Below are 27249 nucleotides of genomic sequence, written 5' to 3' on the forward strand. Positions count from 1 at the left end.
GTCTCTGCGCCTGCAAGAAATGTGCGCTAAAAGGTGCGCTAACAAATAGCACCTATATACAGACATGATCAATGTCCAATACTGTGGCCCTCCAGGACAAATGACGTACAAAGGGGTACCCACAAACACAGACACGCGCTGAGAGAAAAAATAAACGTGTGCGTGTATACCGGGGTGCGCGGGAAGTTGCACACGCGATATGGCCGGGTACGTGGATTTCAGGGGTGCGCGGGAAGTTCCAAACGCGATTAGTCAGGGTACGTGGATTGCAGGGGTGCGCGGGAAGTTCCACACGCGATATGGCCGGGTACGTGGATTTCAGGGGTGCGCGGGAAGTTCCACACGCGATTAGTCAGGGTACGTGGATTGCAGGGGTGCGCGGGAAGTTGCACACGCGATATGGCCGGGTACGTGGATTCCAGGGGTGCGCGGGAAGTTCCACACGCGATTAGTCAGGGTACGTGGATTGCAGGGGTGCGGGGGAAGTTGCACACGCGATATGGCCGGGTACGTGGATTTCAGGGGTGCACGGGAAGTTCCACACGCGATATGGCCGGGTACGTGGATTTCAGGGGTGCGCGGGAAGTTCCACACGCGATATGGCAGGGTACGTGGATTGCAGGGGTGCGCGGGAAGTTCCACACGCGATATGGCCGGGTACGTGGATTTCAGGGGTGCGCGGGAAGTTCCACACGCGATATGGCCGGGTACGTGGATTTCAGGGGTGCGCGGGAAGTTCCACACGCGATTAGTCAGGGTACGTGGATTGCATGGGTGCGCGGGAAGTTCCACACGCGATATGGCCGGGTACGTGGATTTCAGGGGTGCGCGGGAAGTTCCACACGCGATATGGCCGGGTACGTGGATTTCAGGGGTGCGCGGGAAGTTCCCCACGCGATATGGCCGGGTACGTGGATTTCAGGGGTGCGCGGGAAGTTCCACACGCGATATGGCCGGGTACGTGGATTTCAGGGGTGCGCGGGAAGTTCCACACGCAAATTGGCTGTGTGCTCCCAGGCATTACCTGTACACCCTCCACGGCCCCTGCAGGCAGCACACACCACAGGGAACTACCCTGCACACCTGCTCATGTCTCCCACCACCCCCACCCCCATCCACCAGGGACACCCTCCACCAGGCCCCCACCCATGTCTCCCACCACCCCCACCCCCCATCCACCAGGGACACCCTCCACCAGGCCCCCACCCATGTCTCCCACCACCCCCAGCACTGTGGGGAACCTGCCAGGAGGCCCCCACCCATGTCCAACCCATGTCTCCCACCACCCCCACCCCCCATCCACCAGGGGCACCCTCCACCATGCCCCCACCCATGTCTCCCACCACCCCCACCCCCCATCCACCAGGGACACCCTCCACCAGGCCCCCACCCATGTCTCCCACCACCCCCACCCCCCATCCACCAGGGACACCCTCCACCAGGCCCCCACCCATGTCTCCCACCACCCCCACCCCCCAGCCACCAGGGGCACCCTCCACCAGGCCCCCACCCATGTCTCCCACCACCCCCACCCCCCATCCACCAGGGACACCCTCCACCAGGCCCCCACCCATGTCTCCCACCACCCCCACCCCCCATCCACCAGGGACACCCTCCACCAGGCCCCCACCCATGTCTCCCACCACCCCCAGCACTGTGGGGAACCTGCCAGCAGGCCCCCACCCATGTCCAACCCATGTCTCCCACCACCCCCACCCCCCATCCACCAGGGGCACCCTCCACCATGCCCCCACCCATGTCTCCCAGTACCCCCACCCCCCATCCACCAGGGACACCCTCCACCAGGCCCCCACCCATGTCTCCCACCACCCCCACCCCCCATCCACCAGGGACACCCTCCACCAGGCCCCCACCCATGTCTCCCACCACCCCCACCCCCCAGCCACCAGGGGCACCCTCCACCAGGCCCCCACCCATGTCTCCCACCACCCCCACCCCCCATCCACCAGGGACACCCTCCACCAGGCCCCCACCCATGTCTCCCACCACCCCCACCCCCCCTCCACCAGGCCCCCACCCATGTCTCCCACCACCCCCAGCACTGTGGGGAACCTGCCAGCAGGCCCCCACCCATGTCCAACCCATGTCTCCCACCACCCCCACCCCCCATCCACCAGGGGCACCCTCCACCAGGCCCCCACCCATGTCTCCCACCACCCCCACCCCCCATCCACCAGGGGCACCCTCCACCAGGCCCCACCCATGTCTCCCACCACCCCCACCCCCCATCCACCAGGGACACCCTCCACCAGGCCCCCACCCATGTCTCCCACCACCCCCACCCCCAGCACTGTGGGGAACCTGCCAGCAGGCCCCCACCCATGTCCAACCCATGTCTCCCACCACCCCCACCCCCCATCCACCAGGGGCACCCTCCACCATGCCCCCACCCATGTCTCCCACCACCCCCACCCCCCATCCACCAGGGACACCCTCCACCAGGCCCCCACCCATGTCTCCCACCACCCCCACCCCCCATCCACCAGGGACACCCTCCACCAGGCCCCCACCCATGTCCCCCAGGCCCCAGGTCCTGACGATACACAATCATGGCAGTAATGGCCAGCATACCCAGCACAAACACCCAGGCAAGGATTGCATGCACCCACATAGTGAATGCAATCACATGACACAACCCCAATGGCAAGTATGCAAAAGAACACATGTCCGTCACACACACATACACAATGGGTGCAAGTGAATGTCAAAACCCATATCATGACATGTAAGAAACCAATGAGAAAATAACACAAGTGTAAGAAAATATAAAAATGTATTAAAAACAAAAAATAAGTAAACTATTAAAACATACAACTATGTGGCAAAGTAAATAAAAGGTCCATGTCCGAGAACAAAAATGATAAACCAAAAAACAAAGGATTAAAAAATAAATAGAATTTGTCCAAAGCAAAACCATGTAGTAGGAAATCAAAGAAAAACCATTACGTCATGGTGTAAACAATAAGAAAATAAAAAAATGTATCTCCCAAAAAATAACAATATATACAGGAATGTTCCAGGGTCCATGAGCCCAACACCACAAATGAAACCTAATACTAACTAATAAAAAAAATATGTACAAAAAAGTGGCCATTGTCCGAGCGGTCCAAAATAATAAAAATAAATAAAGGAAACCTAGCACTAACTAACTAAAAAACTATATACAAAGGCAGCGGGCAAGTCCTGCGGCTCACTTGGTGATGCTGGCCAGGGAATCCTCGAACTCCATGTCAATGTCCTGGAGGCGGGACTCTGTCCTGGCCCCGAGGTCTCGCAGGGACAACCCCATGTGCTCACCAAAATCCCTGTGAGCCTCCTCGAGGCACTCAGCCCGCCTCAATGCCCGACGCATGGAGATCTCCGCCCTGGCCATGGCGAGCCGCTCCTCTTCCGCCCGCTGCCGCTCCGCACCTATCCGCTGGCCAAACTCCTCCCACACGGAACACACCGCCATGCCAGGGTTGCCCTGCCCTCCGGCCGATGCCTGCCCCTCTGATCTTGATGGCCCTGAGCCATGATGCCTCCCACGTCGAGCCCGCTGCTGCCTCCGACGCCACTGCCTCTGCCAGCACGACGGCATCCAGGCTGATGGTAACCACCGACGCCGTCGTGCACGTGCCCTGCCCGATGATGCCGGCACATCTTCCATCTGCTGGGGTCCACTTGCTGTGTTGTCCACCCCTGCTGGACCTCCGACTCCCAACTGTGGCAGGGATGGGATCCCCACCGAGCTGGCTGCATTGGTCGGGGCAGGTCCACAGGGGGCCATGGTGGCATCTGGGCCGGAAGACGGCAAGGAGAACGACCGGTGGATAGCCTGCACAGAGGAGGAGAGGGCCGTCAGATTGGCCAACACATGCAGGAACCCCCCGAACATGGCCGATCCCAATTGGGCCACGTCGGCACGGTGCACTTCGTGATGACGTGCGTGCTCCTCCCGGGAAGCACGCACGGCATCACGAATCACAGCCGTGCGCATCGCGACCCCAATCAGGACCTGCTCCACGCGGCCAGGGGTTCCCACGTCCGCAGGTGGAGGGGAGTCAGTTGACATGGACATCCCCTCTACCTGCGGACGGGCCTAGGACGGGGCATCCCTGCTGGTGCATGGTGGTGCACTCACAGGGTCAGGGACAGCGACATGCACAGGCACCTCCACGGTGACCTGTGCTGCCTCCTGCCCCTGGCCCTGGACTGCACCACTTGCACCAGCAGGGATGCTCCCACCAGGCCCCATGTGTGCACCAGTGTCGGCCTCCTCCTCCTCTGTGCAAACCACCAACCTGGATGGCTCCTCACCGTCTCCCCCCGTAGCAGGCCCCTGTGGGGGCTCACCCACCCCTTCCGCTGCAGCCGTGGGGGCATCCCCGCCGCCTTGCTCCACAGCGCCGTCTCCGCCCTCTTCTTCACTAGCCGCTGCGTAGAGGGAGACAAAGGACACAAGCATCAGGCTACTGTACAATGGTCCCCTAGACAGGAAGCAATAGCAGATGAGCACCACTGTCAAAGTACACTTCCATCATGTCCCTCCACAACACATGGGTAAGTCCAGGCAAAACACACACAGTAACAGGCATGGTGCATGCCATGCACATTTCCATGCATGTCCAATTGACTCTTGAAACATTCAATGATATGTAACTCACATGCATCATGGCTCATGCATATCACATGCACACACTTCACCTCAGTCACATCCATCTGGCCCCAAACACACCGAACACAGGCGAAACAAGGGTAAGTTGGGTGCGTCACTGAATCTGTGCATTGTCACACACATGTGTCATGCATCCATGGCATGCACAAGTCACAGACACGCAGGTCAGGCACACAGACATGGCTACCATATATGTACCTGGCATCAGCACCCATCCTTCACCCCCATCCATGTCCAGGTACAGAGATTGGCATGCTCTCATGTCCTAAATCTGCATAGGGCTCCCCATGCCGCATTTCAACACATGCAACAACCATGTGGGTCACACATCACTGGTCGCACATGCATTACCATGATGTCCCTGCACACATACATGCATACATGGCCCATGGCACACATACAGGCAAGTATCATAGAACCAGCACACCGCAACATGCCCTGTCTCACACAGTAATGCTTGCACACTTACCGCTCAACTCCAGACGGGCCTCCCTCTCAAGGACCTGGGCGTGGAGCGCTGGGCGTACGCGTTCCAGGACCCTCTTCTGGATGGAACTCATGCGGCCCCGGCCCCCCTCCACGAGGCGCCGGGCCTTCACAAAGGTCCTGGACCTCAAGTCCTCCCAGCGCTTCTTGATCTTCTGGACGTTGCGGGTTGCCACCCCCTCCGCGTTGATGGCAACCACACAGTCGGCCCAGATCCTCTCCCGTCCTTCCTTGCTGGCGAGGGACGATCCAAAGAGGGCATCATACTGCCCCAGGACATGCTCCACCAGGACACCAACTTCGGTGGCAGTGAAGCTGGTGCCCCTCTGCCCCTCTGGCCTGGGGTTGCCACTGGTGCCAGATGTGGAAGTGCCCGACATGGCAACCCCAGAGGCAGGTGTGGGTGGGCAACTGGGTCCTGGGGCTGGGCTGTGGAGCGATGTAATCCCAGTTGGGAGTCTTCAGTTCCAGCAGGGGTGGACACAGCAACTGGACCCCTGCAGATGGCTGATGTGCAGGCACCAAATGGCAGGGCACGGTGGCAGCAGGCAGGCAGGCAGGCAGGCAGCAGCAGATAGCACGTGGGAGGCTGCTCAGGGCACTGGGGGGGCAGTAACTCGGCCTTCTGGGCAGGAGCGTGGTATTCCGTGTGTTTTCGGGTGGCCAGCTTGATACGGAGTGATTTGGCACGTGAAATTCCTGCACGTCAGCGTGAAATCCGAGGAAAGGCCCTTAGCGCGTAAGTGCGTCAGCACGCATACGCGATTCTATTGGACCAGAGTCCCTCAGCGCGTAAGCGCGTCTGACGTGATCCGCACGGGCGTTCCCCACTCAGCACGTGATGACGGAGCACACGTGGAAATACTGCACGTCAGAGTGTCATCGCGTGTAATTGGTCAAAAGTGCGCGTACACGCGATTGGCCTATGTACGTGTATTTCATCGCGTGTAATTGGTCAAAAGTGCGCGTACACGCCATTGGCCTATGTACGTGTATTTCAGGGGTGCGCGGGCACTTACACACGCAAGTACGTCAGCGCACCTGTATGCCTGCTGCGTGGGAATTTCCACACGCTATTGGAGTGGGAACTAGATTCCAGGGGTGCGAGGGTCACACGCTCGCCTAGAACACGCGCAAAGCATTAATTTGCGCACTTTTCAATAAACAAGCCAGATGCCAGGATGAACATACCGTTCCTAGCAGCAGTGGCAGTGGGCTACCAAAGGAGGAGGAGGAGGAGAGTCAGGGCCAGAATATTCACACCCAGAACCAGCCTATTCGGGATGCCTGATGACCAGGTGTATGGGAGGTACAGGTTTCCAGCACACATCATACTGGACCTGGTCAGTGAGTGGGAGGATGACCTCACATCACCCACCCTGTGCTCCCAAGCACTCAGCCCCCTGCAGAAGGTCCTGAATGTACTGCACTTCTTGGCCACTGGATCCTTTCAGCGGACAAGTGCCATAGTGGGTGGTGTGTCACAGGCCACGCAGTCACGCTGCCTACACCAGGTCTTGAACATCATCACTGCACGGCCATCAGTCCGCAGGCACATATATCTCCCCAGGACTCATGCAGAAAGGCGGACGTGCATCCAGGAATTCTATGGTGTGGCTCAATTCCCCAAAGTGCTTGGTGCAATTGACTGCACACATGTGGCTCTACGTCCACCCAGGGCAACAGAGCACATCTATAGAAACCACAAGCACTGGCATTCCATCAACGTGCAAGTTGTATGCAATGCCAAGGGAATAATCACATCAGTATATGCCAACTATCCCGGGTCCACCCACGACAGCTTCATCTACAGAATGTCTACCCTATGCCGGGACCTAGAGGCTGGCCAGCATGGAGATACATGGCTGCTTGGTGAGCATGAATGCCACTGCACATGCATGCATGTCAGATACTGGGTCATGACACAACACCACTAATGATACCCATCACCACCTCCGCAGGGGACAGTGCCTACCCTATCAGCCCCCACATGATGACCCCAATCCGGAACCCCACCACGCCACCCGAGGTAAGGTACAACACAGCCCACATTGCAACACGGGGCATAGTGGAGCGCACATTCGGAGTGCTGAAGTCACGCTTTCGCTCCCTTGACCGTTCTGGCGGGCAGCTGTTATATGCTCCCCGAATAGTGTGCAGGATCATAGTGGCAGCATGTGTCCTGCACAACGTTGCAACACGCCGGGGCCTGCCCGTGGACATGGTGGTTCCCCCACATCCACAGCCACATGCACGCCCGCTGCGCATGGGAGGGGAAAGGGCACGGGGGGAGGCAGCCCGTACGCAACTGGTGGCCAACTTCTTCACCTAGGAATCACAGTGCTGGCTAGTGCACACTGCTCTGGCACATACCATCTGACAATCAATGATGACACTACCTGACAATGTCACAAAATTACTTGACAATAAACTGTCAGATACACATCAGCCTGAGATTGTTAACATGGAAGTGTCACTATGTGTGCACCCCTACCTACACATACACCAGCAATGCATCACAACGAAAAGACACAACTCCATCAATCAAATATGCATTGCCACAGGCGATTCACTACATGACAACATTGCCATGTCACCCATTCCCTTCACAGTCCCGCCACTGAGGACACCATGTCATGGTATGTGAGAGCAAACAAACTGGCCATCACAACATGACACCGGTGTCACAAATAGCAGTGCCCCAAATGGAACATAGCCGCACTTGAACAGCTAACCGCGCTGGAGCCACTACTACACACCTGTGTAAGAGTAATTTCAATCAAATTACACACCAACCCACCCTGAAGCCCACCCAAACAAGACACAATGGCCCTCATTACGACCCTTGCGGAAATCGGAAAACGATGGCGGAAATGCAATACCGCCATCGAATAGCGCTCGGTGCGACTATGACCCGTCACTGCAAAGTACGAAGCCATTAGCGACACCGTAGTGAACGCCAACGCTAACTGCACCAAGCACGCGCGCGCGCGCCATGCGAAACCGCAAACACCACCATGGCGCAAGGGTACGCCAATTCTGACCCTAGCGGACATGTACCTAACGCCATCAGGCATGGCGTAATGTACCATTCCGCCATGGTGAGAAGTACGGCATCGCGAATCAACCGTAAACGGCCCCACTGAGTGCCTGTACACCGCTCCCTGCCCACAAAGTACAACTCCCCGTAGGTGCAATGAAGTCACAATGCAACCATTGAAATGTACAAGTCACCCATGCATGGCAACGAACAAAAGAAACACAAGAGGGGCCAATGGGAGCTGCAGGGCACAGATGGCACGAATACAGAAGCCATCCCAATGGACATGACCACAGTCCCCCACCAAGAAACGCACGCAAACACAGGCACCTGTGACCAGCAATATTCCGAGAATCACATCACTCCACCAGTCCACCTGGCTGACCGGCATCTGTTACACAAAACCCAATCCCCCGCCCCTGAGCATGACAACATTCAAACTGTCATATAGGCAGCCCCCATCCCTGACCTCACGGGCTTAGTAGGCAAACGCGCCCAGTACAGTACCACGCAACTAAACCCCGAAGCTGGAACCCAATGCAGATCTCCTCACAATACATCGCCCACAAATAGGCATATGCCACATCACTTGCAAAGAAAAACGCTACACGGGCCAAATCAGAATAGAAATTTAATGCACATCAAAGTCACCAAGCCCATACAGCCATCAGGCCATGAACTCCAAAACACTAATCACCATTGTGGGCTGCATCCGCAAGAAATGACCAGCCACTACTTGTGTGTCGCCCTGTTCCCCCATGGTACACAGAGCCACATTCACGTACGAAAAGGCAACATGGAAGCGCACAGAACCGCAGGGCCGTCCCAATAGGGAGGCACTAGTCCAGCTGAAAGGCCGAAATGTTGCTCCGAGCCACCAGTACTGCGTAAGGGCATGTGGGCCATTGGCGATCGTCCCATAAGATCGTAATGCTGCTCCACTGATTAACACGAAGCAGCAGGTGTCGGGAGTAAAACCCATCTGCAGGAGTGGCATACAGATGGCAGTGGCAAAAGGGGAGGAGATACCTGTCAACCAAAAGAAAAGAAAAAGAACAGAATGGCCATCAGAACTACATTCCAACAACTCACTTCAATGATCACACGAAATCCATAGCCATATGCATGCTAGCCCACTCCAAAGGATCATCACCACCCCAAAACCACTTGCGACTCATAACCATCTATATCGAGGTGCAAACACCATCACAAACGAGTGTACCTGTGCATGCGTCTGTCAAAACAGAATCCATCAGATGGGAATGTTAACGTGCATGGACACAAGTGTCTGAGGGCGCGTCGAGACAGGGAGGGCTCAACAAGGCCAGATAGACGATGGTCCCACTATGGCAGCCCTGCATCACATAGCGTAGGGGAGGCGGATAGATCCCAAGAAGCCCTGTACATGGCAAACTCTGTATCAAATCACCTGCCCATGCTTCCATTCATCATTCCCTCATCCCGGGATCAAAACGCCTGAATAATTACTCACATAACATTAGAAACATCCATTGAGTCTGTGCGTTATGCAGCCTGCAAAATCCACAGTGCCCCAGCCCGTAATTCCAGTGTTGTGAAGTAACATGTATTTGGGAACGGCCGGCCTCATCGCCCACGTAACTATTGCGCATCCCAAACTATTCATATCAATCATTGCTTCCTCGCCATGGGCCCTGTCTCAAGGACATTGAACAATAGAACGTTATATTTGCAGTCAGACCTGTGGGCATCTCCTCGCCGCTAGCTGGAAACCGAAAGCGCCGCCCTTCGAATTCCTCATTTGCAACATCACGTCGAAAAGGCATCTGTGGCCGTTTGAAATCACTAATTATTCCATCGAGTGCGGCTGTGTGTGAAAATGGCAACTGCCTTCACCCACAAATGGGACGCCCCGCCCGTCGTTGCAACTCGGTACAGTGATGCATGAGGGCCCACCGTTACTCGAGTACTACGATCCACTGACCCTTCACAAGTCTGTTCGCGACTGCACAGATAGTATGTGAAACAATGGGACCACAGCAGAATGAACATATCAACCAATCTTACACGGCCATCGGGTACAAATACATGATTGCAATAGCAAGATGCCATTCCCCGAATTGCTGCGTTGTGCGCGGGACGTGCTCGGCCAAAGGGGAGAACAGTTTGCACAGGTGGAATTAATCACCACAGGTGGAGGCCATACAGCCTGAAAACACATAAATTGCACAGCCAGTCTCCTCCCACAACCACACCGAAATGCTACCGGCAGGACTCGCGATGTTGGCCCTGGGGGACCTGATAGCATTGCAAGTGCTCCAACTCCAAGAAGAAGACGAACACCAACTACAACCAGCCGCACGGAGGAGACGCAGGAGGAGGAGGAGGCCAAGGCAGGGCCAGCAAGGCCCACCAGCACAGCCACTACCACCACGCAGGCAGCCCGCAATCCCACGCCTCCGAGCACATCCGTTCAACCTCACTGATGAGCAGATCCACACCCTCTACCGTCTGGACCGGGACACCATAGCCGCCATTGTGGACATGACACAGGCTGACCTTGTCAGCATGATAGATAGCCCAACCGCCATCCCACCCCTACTGAAGGTGGTGTCTGTACTCCACTTCCTGGCCACAGGCACCTACCAGCACACAGTCGGACAGTTGCATGGCATTTCTCAGCCACTGTTCTCACGGACACTATTGCAAGTGCTCGATGCCCTCCTGCAGCACGCAGACGACTACATCTCTCTACCACGCTCGGAGCAGGAAATTACCAACACAAAAGTGGGATTCCATGCACTTGCCGGCATACCGGGTTGCATTGGTGCCATCGACTGCACCCATGTTGAATTGGTCGTCCCACATGCCATGGAGGCCCAGTACCGCAACCGAAAACAATTTCATTCCCTGAATGTACAAATGGTGTGTGACTCCAACAGGATCATTACACATTGTTGTGCCAGATTCCCTGGATCAACCCATGATTCTATGGTCTTGAGGAACTCTACAATACCACGCTACATGGAGCGACACGCAGAGAACAGATCCTGGCTACTCGGTGAGTCTCATTACATGCATGATTATGTGGGGTATGTGATTTGGCAATGACCTGGCAGGAAGGGGGGGGGTGTGCGTACGTAGCAATGGCATTCCACATCATACGTTTCTCGTCCACATACAGGTGATGCTGGATATCCACTGAAGAGATGGCTCCTCACACCAGTCCGGAACCCACGGGACCAGCATGAGGAGGACTACAACCATGCCCACTCACGTACCCGTGTAGTCATTGAACAGGCATTCGGCCTACTGAAGACTCGTTTCCGCTGCCTCAGCAGGTCTGGCGGGGCACTCCTGTACCGCCATGAGAAGGTTGCAAAGATGGTCATGGCATGTGTCATGCTCCACAACATGTGCGTACGTAGAAATGTGCCCATGCCCCCTGACGCAGAACTGCAAGCACCTGATGATGGTCATGATGAGGGTGGGGATGTGGCAGCACCTCATGGAGTCTGCGAGGCACCGGAGGGCCGTGACATTCGTCAGCATCTCATTGATGTATGCTTCTAGCACTCACGCCTGGTGGCTGATACATGGACACGGGACTCGTGGCACTGTGTGTGTCTGGGACATGCACAATATGGACTGTACGCCTATGATGGCCTAGTACACAAAGATCATTGTCCACACATCTCATTGGTTGATCGTGCACTTTTTATGGCATATGTGATGTCATGTTGAACACCCTATCGACCCGCCACCCAAGTGAGCCCAACACACCCCCTCCACCCTCCTACCTCCCCCCCGAACACCAGTGTCCAAAGATGCTCATTGTCAGTGGGCTGTCGCTATTGCAGGCCCCCTCTGCGGGTATCAGGGGCACCCCTGCCTGTGGAGCGCAGGTTCCTTCCAGATCTACGTTGGGGGCTGCCCTGGACGGAACTTGCAACGGATGATGTGTCTGCCTGCTCACGTCCATGCATGTCCCTAAGGGTTTGCGAGAGCTCAGTGAGCACACGGCGCACTGCGGCAAGTTCGGCACATACGTCTTTGGATGTCGCATGCAGTTCCCCCCTCAGGCTCTCGGTGCTTCTCTCCATTTGGACTCTCAGGCTCTCGGTGCTACTCTCCATTTGGACTCTCAGGCTCTCGGTGCTACTCTCCATTTGTGCCCTTAGCGTCTCTGTACCTCTCTCCATTTCTGCCCTAAGTGTCTCAGTTGATGTTACTATGTCTGCCTTAGTGCCCCCACATTCATCGGCATGGTCCTTGAGGAGTGTGGCCAGTTGCTGCTGTTGTACGATTAACTTGTCGAGGGACTGTTGCCTCTGCTGGGCCATGGCCATTTGCGGGGGTGTCACAGAGGGGCTGTTGTCCTCATGTTGCCTTGCCACAGGGCTTGTGGGGGATGGCCAGTCGTCGTCTTGTGGCTGCCCCTGCGTGGTATCCTCATGTTGTACGGGATGGGACAGACAGGGGGATTGGGACAGGTCATGGATGGATCTGACTTCGACATCCCCGTTTTCTGTGTCCGAGCATGCTGCCATCAATGGGGTGTCACCTATGGTGCTGCTGCCACCAGAGGCAGTGCCTTCTGTGGCATCCATTGGGGGGACCTGTGGTGGTGGTGTTGTGGGCATGCTGGCTGCTGGGGTGCCTGTTGATGTTCCCTCCTCTGTGCTGCCACCTGATTTGTGCTGCTGCCGTGTCTTGATGCGTGCAGCTGAGGTGGAGGGTCTCTGGCCGTTGGTCTTGGCCCTCTTTGCAGGTGTGCTGGTAGGGGTGTCCTGTAGCTCGTCGTTTGGATCGGACCCTGTGGTGGAGTAAAGGAGGGCGAGGGTTATTGATGGGTCTGTGGGAATTGGAATGGCATTGTATCACATGCTTTGGGGTGGTACCTGAGGGTGATTTGGGTCGGGGCCTTGGAGGTGCTTTAATTTGTGTGTGGAGTGAGGGTGCAGTTGTTTGGCAGCCTGCAGTTAGGGTGTGCCTGCTGCACGTGTAGTGCGTGTATTAGGGGTTTTTAATTATTTATGTATTTATTGTGGGTTTTAACGTGCGCTATCAGGCCGATGTGTGTGGACGTTCTCCTGGACATGTGTTTCTGTTGCACTATGTGGACGCATGGTACTTCACATGGATGGACTGTGTGGATTTGGCATTGTTTTATCTGGCCCACCTACCTGAATCTTCGGATGTCTGCACTCCTTTCTCCATCCCTCCGACTCCCTCTATGCTCTCCATTCCGATGGTGGAGGCACAGATTTCTTCCCAGGGGGTCAACTTGATGGGTGATTCAGGACCTCCCCCGGTGGCTGTGGCAATGTTGCGGTTGGCAGAGAGTATGCTGCGGACGCGTATCCGCAGGTCGTCCCATCGCTTGCGGCATTGCTGTGGGGTGCGGGGTGCGGTCCCCACCGCACTTACCCGCTGTGCCACCAGAGCCCATATGGTCTTCTTGTTTGCAAGTGCCGTTCTGGTCATTTGCGTGGAGAAGACGACGGCAGCATTCTCCTGGAGGGTCTCTGTTAGCACGGTGAGTTCCTCACGGGAGAAGTGGACCTGCCGCTTGCGGTCGCACGCATTCTTCGCTACTTTTCCCATTTTTCTTGGTTTCGCTAGGGTGGGTGACGGGTTGGGGTGTGTTTCAGGGTAGTGATTTTAGTGGTTGTGTGGTTTTAGTGGTTTTATAGGTGTACGGCGGGATGTTTCCCGTTCCGGGCCCATGTTTTTACTTCCGTTTCCATATATTTCCGGTCACCGTACTTTCCGGTAGGCGCACACTGCGGTGACCGCTAAGAGGGCTGGCGGTATAGCACCTAGGGCGCCGTACAGCGGCGGTGTGGCCCGTTTTGGGGTCATTTCCGCCATCGCGGACTTTGCACTTCCGCCGTGGCGTGGTGCTCGTGCCCGATGGGTCGGAATGGGCCGCACTTTGCTCCTTCGTGCAATGGCGGAAACGCTATTTACGCTGTGGCGCTCCGGTCAGTCACTTTCCGCCAGGGTCGTAATGAGGGCCAATGCATGTAATCAATGGTAGTCTCAATACCTGATTCTGCTGGTATGTCCTCACCGTCCAGATGTACAGTGATGGCGCCAGGCAAAAGTGTCAGTGCACATCTACCGACATGTAGTCTGACTCCAGAGAGTATGCCCGTGTGAAGAACTGTGTGAAATACCTGCAAAACATGAGCAACATATGTAAGTAGAGGCACATATCAAACCATCATGCATAGTTAGGTGCAACAACAATGTACACTATGAATGTCTACACAGTATTGACTATGGACTGGCCAACAGCTCATGGGAGTCCAATGTCACCGTGTAATTTGCTGTCACTTGGGCACACCCTTTGCAAGCCCATGGAAACGGAAGCAGGAGGGGTGTGGATGTCTGGTACCCAAGCATCGAAACCAAACTCAGGACAAGCCTGCATGTGCCCAGCCACAATACAGTGTATGCCCAGGTACCCACACAAGGCAACACTCTTGAAAAAGAAAAAAAAAATGAGAAAAAATGGCCATGAAAGGGCCGGCGGGGGGGGGGAGGGGCACCTATGAGGTCCGAGGACAGGATGCACGCCACAATCCACCTGTGTGGATCATGGGAAAATTAAACACCCCATAGGCTCGTGGCCCACACGGCTACTCTGTTGTGGGAGATGAGTCGCTATCGCTCTGGCCAGACCCTGCAGCTGACTCAGGAGGTGGGGGAGCTGCCTCAGAAGATGGTGTGACAATGGGAGGCAGCCCACGCAAAGCACGAGTTTGCTCCTCCATGGCTGCAAGCAGGCGGGTCTGGTAGTTCTGGTTCTGGGTTATAATCATGCGGAGGTCCCCATGCAGTAACTTCCGGGATGACCTGACCTCCGCACGAGTTGCCTGCATCTCGGCCGAGAGCGTCCGTGTCAGACGCTCCAGCTGCTCCTCTGTCCTTCTATGGGATGAAGCCTCAAGCTCTAACAGGGTCGACCTGAGGTGATGGAATTCTTCCCTCAGGCCTTCCCTGTGGCGCTGGGACTCCATGGAAAGTGATTCCCGCAGAGTCGCCAGTGCCGCCCGCCTGTCCATGTTGGACGCCAACATGTCCTCCCTGTGTGCCTGGCAGATGGACTCTGTAGCCTGCTCCAGTCGCTCCATCAGCCTTTCTGGGGGGACAATGGAAGTGGCCACCCTATCCATGGCCTGTGCAATCATCTCGGATGATGCTGCCTGTTGGGTGGCCATACCGTAGATGGATTGCTCCCAAGCGGTATTGCCAGGTGGCATACGGCCACCACGTTGACGGGCACCACACCTGCCTGGGGCAAGGCGGACTGCGCCTTGCTGTGCCGGCAAGGCCTCAGGCTGCAGGACTGCATTCCCTCTCTGATCTGCAGCCCCAGGAACAGGATCAGAGATTGTGTGGTGTGGCCCTGCATCCGTAACCACCGGAGGCTGAGCTGCCGACACTGACATCCCCATTGAGGGCAATGGCCCGGCTGCAGGTGGGTCGGACAGAGGAGATTCTCTCGCAAGAACACTCACCTGCGACTGCACATAGGTGTCATCCTCCGAGTCTACACCTGAATACTGCTCGGGGGAGGAACCCCCAGAGACACCCCTCGACAGCACGACCTGCAGCACTTGTGGGTTTTCACCCACAAACACACCACGTCCCTCACTTGTGGAAGGTCGGCCCGGGTTGCCCTCCTGGGACGGCTCAACCACCACATCCCCAGCATCAACAAGTGCTTCGTCCCCTGCAAAGACATGTAAGAGAAAAATGGAAACAGGCATTAGCACCATGGCATACAACAAGGGCTGATGAACAACAGAGGCAGTAGTTCTACGACACATGTCCCACATGACTGGGAGACCTCCTATGCATTCACCATCACTGGGTCTGTAGGGGAGGCTCAGGGCATACAATGTACAGATTGGAGAGCAACGCCTGCTCACCATGCTGCCTAGCACTGCCATCACACATTGGCCGGTGATTGCCATGTCAAAGGCACATGCCATCACACACATGGCATGTGACATAGCCACCAAGTGAAGAGGGAGAGGAGGGCAACTTATTTGGATTTCAACCACTCTGGTCCTGACATTGCATCATCACATCAATAAGTTAACATGTTGTACATGGATCTGCTAGTCCCAATTGGCCACGATGCACAGTGCCTTGTCTACATCAACAAAATGCAGTAAACAATGAGATTCCACCTCCCCATCACCTGTAAAGGATTCATATAGCATTCGTGAAGCACCGGTCCAGAAATGTATGAAGGTACAGCGGAGCACTGAGAGGTGGTGGGGCAGAAGGGGATGCCAGTCAACAATCCTACTGGTGCTGGTGTCATTCATGTCACGCAAGTGCAGGGGTGGGTGGCACAATGAAGTGCAAGGGGAAGTGGCGGCTGGAAGTGCTGTACAAGGTAAGTAGGACTTAACGTCAAGGGCAGATGGTGTTAGGCGCAGACAAGTGCTGGGGGGGTGGCCTATAGGGGTACAGAGACAATCATGCAGTGCTGTGGGCTCGGAGGGGACAGGGGAGGTACACACTGCATCTGGCTCGGCAAGGTCCTTGCAGATTTCTATGTGTCCTGCAGAGTTGTCACATGCCGCAGATATGTGCCCTTGGATTGGGGATCTCATCTTGGTGAAAAGGGTGAGGCGCTATTGCCTTTGGAGCATGTGGCAGGCCAGTTTGCCAGAGGATGAGCATGATGCAGGACATTCCCTCTCTGCCACCCGGCACCTGTGGTTTGGGTTCACAAGATCCGAGTCATGCCAGGACTCTGCATTGGCATGGGGCTTCAGACAGGTGGTCATGACCGTGGCAAAGACATCCAGTGTACCTGACATAGAGTGGAGCATGGAGTGGGCCCTGTCAGGATGGGAGTGAGCCTAAGGGGGAGCTGGATGGGGGGGAGATTTTGGCAGCATAAGCCTCGACTGACACACACTTCATGGGTTGGAATACCAAGAAGGTGTGTGACAGTGGTGAGGGTGGCTTTGCCTGTGGGGTGGTGAGGGTGAGCTGGGAGGAGAGGAGAATGTGATCACTCCAGGAGAGAGGAGTGCAGAGATGGACGGAGAGGGGAAAGTCAGATGAGATCAGAGCATCAAGAGTGTGCCCTGCAGAATGAGTAGGGACAGACGGGAGTCTAGAGGGTGAGAGGGAGTTGCTGAGGTCACAGAAAGGTCACGTGGGGGGGTCAACAAGCATGCAGGTGGATGCGTACAGCAGCAAGGAAGAGGATTTCTGTGTCTGGGGACATGAGTGAGGAGGAGAGGTGAGGACACTCAGAAAGGAAGTAGTACATTTGACCAGTTTTCCCAGACACAGTACGCACAGTTTGTGAATGTCAAGGTGTGGTAGAGAGAGACGTCACACAAGCCATTCCAGAGTGGAGTAGGTCTAAGTAGGAGTGACAGTGGCAGGAATACCCTCAGGGAAGCCAAGGGCACACCCCCCCTGCACAGTAGTGGCGGGCCAAGGAGAGGATCTCCTGAACATCAGGTAGGAGTGTGTGAAGGATGCAGACAGAGCTGGCCGTCAGACATGTTTCCATGAGACCAAGGATGTCAAGGTGCATAACCTCATGTAAGTGACAGATATCGGAGGAATGCCTGATGCAGCCGCAGTGAAAGGAGTGTAATTGTGGAGGAGGTTGACAGCCTTGTAGGACTTACGGGGAGTGCTAGAGATCAGAGGTGCAGCATGTGTAGGAGTTGGAGTGGGAGGCGGAGAAGGATCATGGGAGGGTGCAGGGAGGCAGTGCAGGATTGATGAGGAGAGAGGAGGGGGGACAGCAGGAGAGGAAAGGAAGTTGATGAGATGTGGGTAGCATTTCTCAAGGAGAATGAGGTTGGCCTAAGGGCCTTGGACTGAGATGCTCCCATTACCATACACATCAATTGTGGCCTCTGAGGATTGGAAGGAGGCCAGGAGTACACCCCAACGGGTCCCACCATTGATGGTGGAAGAGGAGCAAGGAGAGAGGACAGGGACCATGTGAAGGGTCTATGGGACAGGCAAAGGCATGTATGAGCAGATGTCAGTGAGAGTTAGCTTTGAGTAGGCTCAGATGCACTTGTCAGCAATAGGGTGGGTCGCATTGGAGGGCAGGGTGCCCTCATTTGACTGTTAGCAAGCAGGTGTCGTGAGTAGGGCACGATGGTCTGAACTGTAGAAGTCAGGGAAGATAGACCATGAAGAGCAGCATGGAGTGTGAGGGAATGGGGCTCGAAACCAGACGGTACCAAAGCACACAGGTAGGAGGTGGATGTCAAGGCAACATCCACAGTATGACAGCATGTTGGTTGGCATTTATATACAGAGGACGCATTAGCATGTGGTATCATTGCATGTCAGGCATGTGAAGATGAAACTTGAATGGCTGGGGGAAAGTATAGGAATGGTATGTAAGACATCAGATGAATAGACAGGGGAGTATGAGCAACAATGTAGTGACAAAATGACAATTCAAGGGCAACTTCCATGGTGTAGGGCCATATGTGCACTGTTGCCAGTAGGGATAGTGCTGTGGGCAGATGGTGTTGCACTGAACATACTGGATGAGGCACATGGGTGCCACTATCAACTCTGTCACACACCCCCTTGACAGGCACCCAACATGAATGCTTCACACACACACCATGCACATGGATAATACACACATGCATGTGCACTCACCGGATGCTGCCTCGTAATCAGGGAGATCTCCCACACCTTGGAGTTGTCCCTCGGTGACGTAGGATCCAGCTACGGACTCGTGTGGTGTGAGTTCTATTTCCTGTGCTGGGGACCCACCTCCAGTCACCAAGGTTGCGGCATGACTTGAGGCCAGCTTATCCTTTGCCCTGCGCTTAAGGTCATTCCAGCGCTTCTGGCAATCACTAGCTGTGCGCCTCACTACTCCAAGGGCACTTATTCTGTCAGCAATGGTCTGCCAGTGTGCCTGGCGTCTGGCATGTGTGGTCTTGGACCCTGCAACGATGACCATTTCCCTATCATGATCTGACACATATTGAACAAGTGCATTCAGTTCGGCGTCTGTGAAGCTTGGCTTCCTTGATGGGCCGGACTGTGCAGCCGTGCCTGGGGCATCAGCCTGTGCCGGACGTGCACTCTTCCTCTTGCGCTTGGAAGGGGGTGGGGATCCAGAGTGTCCTACGCCGCTGTGGACACTAGGGGCAGGAGCCGTGGTGGACTCAGTACTGGGTGTGTGGGATTGCACACTCAGCATGGGAGTAGGTGCAGGCATTGGGGGTAGAGGGATGGGGTCAGGCCTGATCTGAGGTGCATGAACTAGGACCGACACAGTCTTGGCAGGGTGTATGAGAGGTGGGGTGGATGGAGCCACACCCTGGCTACGGGGGCCAGCAGATGACCTATCTGGCATAGATGCGCGTGCCCTGATGACACCAATGTGCACCGGTGCACGTGCAGTGGACCTGCTGACCTGGATGTCAGCGATGGGATCACCCTCGGACAGGTCTGGTGCCACAATGGGCTGGTCCGACAAGGGCTGATCACGGTTGGTATCAGCCACATGACCCTCAACTGTGGGGGGGGGGGCATGGGTGTCCCTGACTGGTCCTCCAGACTGGGGGGGACAGGGGCACCCTGCAAGTCACAACCACGTCCCCTAGTGGATCCTCCACGGCCACCACGTGTGGCTCGGCCACCTTTGCCACCCTTACGGCTTGCACGCCTCCCAACCATGGCACTGATGTTATTGTGCGTATGGGAGTCGGTGTGCACAATTGTCCTGGGCAATTGGGTGTCAAAGGGGTTGGGTACCAGATGGTATTCGTACCCTAGTGCAGTGGCAAGGCTATATGACACCCCTGGGGAAAGATGACGGGTCACGCAACGCACAGGCACCCCAAAAAAGTTAAGTAACGTGCACAATACCCCTCCTAGACCACGTGTGCTGATGGAAAACCCTGCACTACGCTGTGGCATCCAGTAACACAAAAATGAACGTATGCGTGTCACACGCAGCCTAGAATGACCTCTGAAGGGGTAGGCTACACACGGGGCAAGCACAGAAGTTAGATACGTGCGTGACTCACCGTCTGCCAGGTAAAAGAGCGTGAGAAATGAGCGCGTTTGGTTGGCAACACCCCCGCCAAAAGAAGATGTGTACGCTGTCTGAGGAGACAGGACAACAGTAGAAGGGGACACTGTTTGAGGGAACAGGCCCAGGTAAACCAGTACAAGAGGAAAAAGAGAAAAAGCTGTCAGAGGTAACAGGGATTACGAACTGGAAACGCCGTGAAGTAAATCGCGTGTGAAACGACAAGAAGTACAGAATTCACCCACTCGCTCTCCACGAAAAGCACGTACAAGGAAATGGTGTTCTACACTACCTTATATACAGGCCCACACGTACAGCGTCACTTACGGCGTGTACGTGCTTGGCCCATGTTCACCAATCACACGCTTTGTCACTTCTGCGTGTGGATCCTTTTTCACCAATCTCACGCTTTGACACTCCTGCGTGTAGCTCACTTTTCACCAATCACACGCTTTGTCACTCCTGCGTGTAGATCCATTTTCACCAATCACACGCTTTGTCACTCCTGCGTGTAGATCCATTTTCACCAATCACACGCTTTGACACTGCACGTGCAGGTAACTATAGACGCACATATCCTGGTGACGGGTTTTCGCGCGATTCGCTGAGTGTGGGATTTTCACGTGCAAAATCACTCCCTATCAGGCTGTCCACGCGTTCAAACACGAAAGACCACGCTCCTGGCCAGGAGGCCAAATTACAGTCCCCCAGAGCCCTGAGCACGCTCCCACCTGCCATCTGCTGCTGCCTGACTGCCTGCTGGCCACGTGCCCCACAGTGCTGGTGGGTGGGGGTGGTGGGAGACATGGGTGGGGGCCTGCTGGCAGGTGCCCCTGCACTGCTGGGGGTTGGGGGTGGTGGGAGACATGGGTGGGGGCCTGGTGGAGGGTGCCCCTGGTGGATGGGGGGTGGGGGTGGTGGGAGACATGGGTGGGGGCCTGCTGGCAGGTGCCCCTGCACTGCTGGGGGGTGGGGGTGGTGGGAGACATGGGTGGGGGCCTGGTGGAGGGTGCCCCTGGTGGATGGGGGGTGGGGGTGGTGGGAGACATGGGTGGGGGCCTGCTGGCAGGTGCCCCTGCACTGCTGGGGGGTGGGGGTGGTGGGAGACATGGGTGGGGGCCTGGTGGAGGGTGCCCCTGGTGGAAGGGGGTGCAGGGGGACATGATCAGGTGTGCAGGGTAGTCCCCTGTTTTGTGGGCTGCCTGCAGGGGCCGTGGAGGGTGTACAGGGTACACCTGTGAGGGCCCACCCGGCCTATTCGCGTGTGATAATTCCCACGCACCCCTGTAATACATGTACCCTGGCCAATCGCGTGTTGAACTTCCCGCTACCCCTGTAATACACGCACCCTGGCTGTTCGCGTGTGATAATTCCCGCATACCCCTGTAATACACGTTCCCTGGCCTATCGCGTGTTCTACTTCACGCGTACCCCTGTAATACACGTTCCCTGGCTGTTCGCGTGTGATAATTACCGCGTACCCCTGTAATTCACGTTCCCTGGCCTATCGCGTGTTCTACTTCACGCGTACCCCTGTAATACACGTTCCCTGGGCAATCGCGTGTTGTACTTCACGCGTACCCCTGTAATACACGTACCCTGCCTAGTCGCGTGTAGAACTTCCCGCGTACTCCTGATTTGAAGATTGCCCGCTTTGCTTTCCTTGTTTGCCTGCCCTGTGAAGTGGTCCAGGGTTAGCGCAGCCCTTAGCGATGATTTAGCGATTTTGATGGCTTTTCCTTGCGCGAGGGCGTTCTTGGGGGCGTTACTGGCGCTGCTGCAGGCTCGCTGCGATTCTCTGCGCCACGGCTGGTTTGGAAGCATGAAATCCATGAATACGCTGTGCGCGGAAATCAGTTTTAGCGCACGTGCCTGGCGCAGACTATCGCAGGCGCACGCTGTGCGCCAGCCGCGTGCGCTACTTGTGCGCTGGATTCTATGAATTACCCTGATAATTTCTCGAAACCAGTTTCTTTTTTCAGCCAACGCAGGGCAAATCATGATGATATGATGTATTGTTTCAGTCGACTGTTTGTTCTCACAGAATTGACAGAATGCTGCCTCTTTCAAGATGAGCCTGTTATTTGCCATGAGTTCCTGTGTTGGTAGTTGATTCAATCAAAATCTAATGAATTGATCCCTAATCTTCCTATCCGGAAATTGCTTCAGATACGTCGGTAAGTCATTGAGTACACGGTTGTCCAATTCACAGTTCAATTTCATCTGATATCGTGCTTTTTCTGTTAGGGTAGAAATCCAATCATTTCGCTGTAGTCTTTGTTTAGCGCGTTGAGGGCGGTTCACAAGCATCTCTGTTGTTATACTATTTGCTGCCATCACGTCAAACATGACGTTTTTCTAATGCCGCGTTAGCCACTGTATCAGATCTCTGTTCAAATAGTTTGTATGCTGGTATTTCGTCCTCATTAATCATCTTTCTATACAAGTCGATCTTTTTCCACTCGATTATTTATCTTAATGATTGGGTCGCAATCTCATGTCTGATTCTTTTGATTGGAAATGAACTCGATAACCCAAGGATTTTCCTCCAAAACATGCCTTCTAAGATATCACATATTTATTGGTCGAGATTTATCATAGACTCACTCCTGTAAATCAAAATTGCGGTCACTTTTTGTCGGTAGAATATGAGGATCAGTTGTAAGGAGTATTTTCCGAATTTTCTGTGTATAAATAACCATTGTCTCGCCAGTGAGGCTGTTTTTGTTCTTAATTGGTTTATCCATGGGGTTTCAACTTCTGATTGATTCACTAGAACTCCCAGGTATTTGATTGCTGTTACCGTTGTCAATTTTTGTTCATTCATGTAAAATTGAAATGGCTGTTGCTTTCTTTTTCGTCCTTTTTTTGCTAAAAGTGGCATGATTCTTGTTTTGGCGGTGTTTATCTCTAAGCCATTTTCCACCATATAAGTTTCCAACTCCCGTAGGCTTCTTTGTAGCCCTAATTCTGTTTTATCTAAGATGACAATGTCATCTGCATACATCAAGTGCTTAATATGCTGGTTATTCAATTTGGGTGGATTTGCCTTCTGAAAACGAGGAGGATCAGGGAGATCCATAGTGTATAGCTTAAACAGTGTTGCTGCAATTCCCGCATTGCATTTTCTGCTTCAATAGGAGCCGATAATTGACCTTGTTGTGAAAGTCTGATTTTTAAGGTGGTATTGCTATATAGTTGCTTAATGGGTTCCACTATTGTCGATGGACACTTCCACTTCATTAGTTTTTCCCACAATGTTTTCCTATTTACCAAATCAAAGGCCATATGCAGGTCTATGAATGCTGCATATGTAGTATGCTTGTTAATCAATGCCTCCTGTTTCATTAGATTCAAGATCATTAGATTTACATGAGTACCCATGCTCTTTGTGAATCCAGTCTGCCTGATGTCAAATTGCTTATTTTCCTTGATCCATATATTAAGTTTGTTTAGTAGAAGCATTGCAAAAATCTTCCCAATCGGGTCCAAAAGTGTGATTGGTCTGTAGTTTGTAGGTAGTTGCCTATCACCTGCTTTATATATTGGTATCAAGATTGCAGTTGTTGAGGTATCGGGTATTTGTTTCCCATTTTCAATTGCAGAAAATAGATGAACGCAGAATTTTGCCCAATCCTATGGATGTTTCTTTATAAGCATGTTACTTAGACCATCTGGGCCAGGGGCCCTTGATGAGTTGAGCTTCTTTATGATTGTCAAGATATCCTCCACTGTCCAGGAGTTTGTCCAAACAGACATTTCATTCTGCTCCATATTGGTGGAATGATTTCTCACTGTAGATTTGTAGATTGCCTTTAGTGATTAGTCCATGTAGATTCTGAAATCCCTTGGATTATTTTATGGTGCTTGTCCAAATGCGGATTCAATAGGTTCCATAATCCGCGCGTATTATTAGTTTTCAAGAGGGCTAAGATTGCTTCTGCGTCTTGTTGTAAGAGCAATGCTTTTGCATTCTTTGTCCAATTTCTGTAACTTTGTTTTGCTTGTCTAATTGCGATCCATAAGTTGGCCTCTTTCTTTCTTTTTATTTCCGTGATCGATTTCCGCAATTCTTGGTTTTTGTTTACTACTTGTAGGTCATAAGCATGGGTGTGGCACTTCTTTGAGGACTCTTGGTTATGGATCTTTTGTAAGAACGGCGAGAGTATCCATTCATAATTTATTTGTTCCATGCCAGATACCACAGAGCTGGTGTAAGTACTTACTAGTTTCTTCATTTGATTATCATTGATGCGCAGTCGGGTGACTGAGGAGTTTGTTTCCATGTGCGTTAGATGAATTTTATTACTTTCACAATATGGTGCTTTCCATGTTATGCTGACAATGTGATGATCACTATTATCTGAAGTTATATTGTCTTGGGCCATTACTTTGCAGATTAGATTTGGTGACATATAAATGTAATCCAAAAGTGGCTGACACTTTTCCATTTGACCATGTTGCACTTTTTGGATTGTAGTTCAGTTGATTGGTGCAGTAGAGCTGTCGCCCTGTTCTTTGCTCCATATTTTTGCTCTTGCTGAGAGTTGTGTTTTCTCAATCGCTAATCCTTGTTGGTCAAATAAATGTATATTGAGGTCTCCACATAAGATCATCTCAGTATCGTGTGATTCCAGCACAACTTTATCTACGGCGGAGAATACCGTATTGAATATTGCTAATCTCTGCGCCGGCACTTGCACCAAGTTTTCATGTTTCTTCTTGCCACTCAAGATTTCTACCATTGTTAGTTGGATCCACTGTGAGATGTTAATGAATCTGCCACTTGGATATATATTTTGTTGCTTTATATTTTATTTGTTTTTTATACACAACGCACTAGGAAAGGAGAGGAAGGGGGGGTAAACGGGGGGACAGCAACCACAGGGATAAGAAAGGGCGAGCTGAGAGATGAAGATGTAGAGTGGGTTTTATTTGGGTAGTGAGCAGATTTTCTTGTGCTCTGAGACGATAGTCTCAAAAGCTGCATCGCAGTACATACACACAACTGTGACCCTCGAAAGGTAAGGGTCATCAGCATTCCGTATGGCCTGTGAGGCAGCTGGAGGAAGACGCTGTCCCACAGGAGTGTTCCTTGTGGTGACAGGATCAGAAACGGAGGATGAAGTAGAGGAAATCAACCTGCTATGCTGCTCACAAGGTACAACCTTGCGAACGGCCCCAGTGTGGAATGACGTGAGATGTCGCTTCATGGTGGTGGTCCCAAAGCTATACGAAACATGCCTCCTGCGACTGAGTACCATTTTGCACTCATTGCAGGTGACTCTGTTCGCATGAGCCTTAGGACCATTCCCATGGATGGTAAATAACCGTCACACCCAAGACTCACGCCGAGTGCAGGTAGTAGGGATTTCCACTACCTCATTCTCTTCATCCTCTTCTTCCTCCTCTGCATCCTCACTCCTGTTCCCTTCTTCAGGCCCTTGGGGAGGTGGTGGTGGTGGAGGGGTTGGAGGTGGTGCTGAAGCGGGTGCAGCACCAGGTGGCAGTAGTGCAGCCATGGATGCCATTTTGATGAAGATATCAATCTGCAAGTGGCAGGAAAAATCGCTGTGCTCTGAAGAATAGCAAGAAACACAATGAGAATAAGCTCTAGGGCATGGTCTTTTATAGGGGTGCTTGTAGTCGGTTCGCGGACATGCGCACTGTCCGCGGCCAGATCGAACACAAAAAAAGGTTCAAAAAGTTTCAAAAAGTATGTAGAAAGTCAAGATTAGTATGTGGGACTTGTGCTATGGTGAGTTTTTATTGAAAAAAATTGTGGATTACTTGAAAATGTACTTTTAAATTGTTCGGGACACGAACAGTGTCCACATTTTAGAACAAGCGATCAGCGTGGGCGCGATCACGTGATCGCTTTGCGAACATGTCCGAGAAGGGAGCGGCTGTCCGCAGGACACCAAATGCATGTGCGTTGATGTTCTACGAACAATGTTCGGGGCCTGGAGTAATTGAAAGTGCGTCACACGTCAAACGAACAGTTACCGACAGGCTTTTGTTCTTAGAACAGTTTCAACTTGCTTGCGAACAATACGGACAGACATAGCGTCCTAAGGACACCTCCATTTTCGTTTATTTACGAACATTTCAGGACACTGCATGTGTTCTTAGAACAGTTTCAACTTGCTAACGAACAGTACAGACAGGTGTAGTGTTCTTCAGGACACCTCCATTTTCGTTTATTCACGAACATTTCAGGAGACCGCTTGTGTTCTTAGAACAGTTTCAACTTGCTAGCGAACTCTATGGACAGGTATAGTGTTCTTCAGGACACCTCCATTTTTGTTTATTTAAGCACATTTCAGGATACCGCGTGTGTTCTTAGAACTGTTTCAAATTGCTAGCAAACAGTACGGACAGGTATGGTGTTCTTCAGGACACCTCGATTTTAGTTTGTTTACGAACATTTACGGACACCGCGTGTGTTCTTAGAACAGTTTCAACTTGGTAGCGAACAATACGGACAGGTATAGTGTTCTTCAGGACACCTCCATTTTCGTTTATTTATGAACATTTCAGAACACCCGCGCTGTCCGCGGACAACAAAATTGTTTTTTTTTTTTAACTGAAATTAATTACAACGCAATATAACAATTATACTTTATTTAACATATATTAACAATTTATGACAGAGAAGGTGAGGCAGAAACGGAAACAAAAACAGGAGAATTAGGGGTTTCAACAGGATTTGTATCAGGTGAAGAAGGGATGGAAGTCTTATCAAAACGTTTTGGGTCATGGAGAGGGTTTGGGGATAATTGACTGGGATATGGTGAGGGGGGACAAGTACATGTGAGACAATGGTATGCGTTTTTTTGGTTTAAAATGATCTTCAACAAAACTTTTCAAATTATTAAAATTGGTCAACAATAAATACATTTTTTCTTTTATGCTGTCAAAAGTGTTATCCATAACAGCTTCTTCAGAGGTATTTTCTATTTTGGTATGCTCTGTACAAAAAAAATATATATG

Source organism: Ambystoma mexicanum, chromosome 1q, assembly GCF_040938575.1.
Source record: "Ambystoma mexicanum isolate Mex_15411 chromosome 1q, UKY_AmexF1_1, whole genome shotgun sequence".
Lineage (NCBI taxonomy): Eukaryota > Metazoa > Chordata > Amphibia > Caudata > Ambystomatidae > Ambystoma > Ambystoma mexicanum.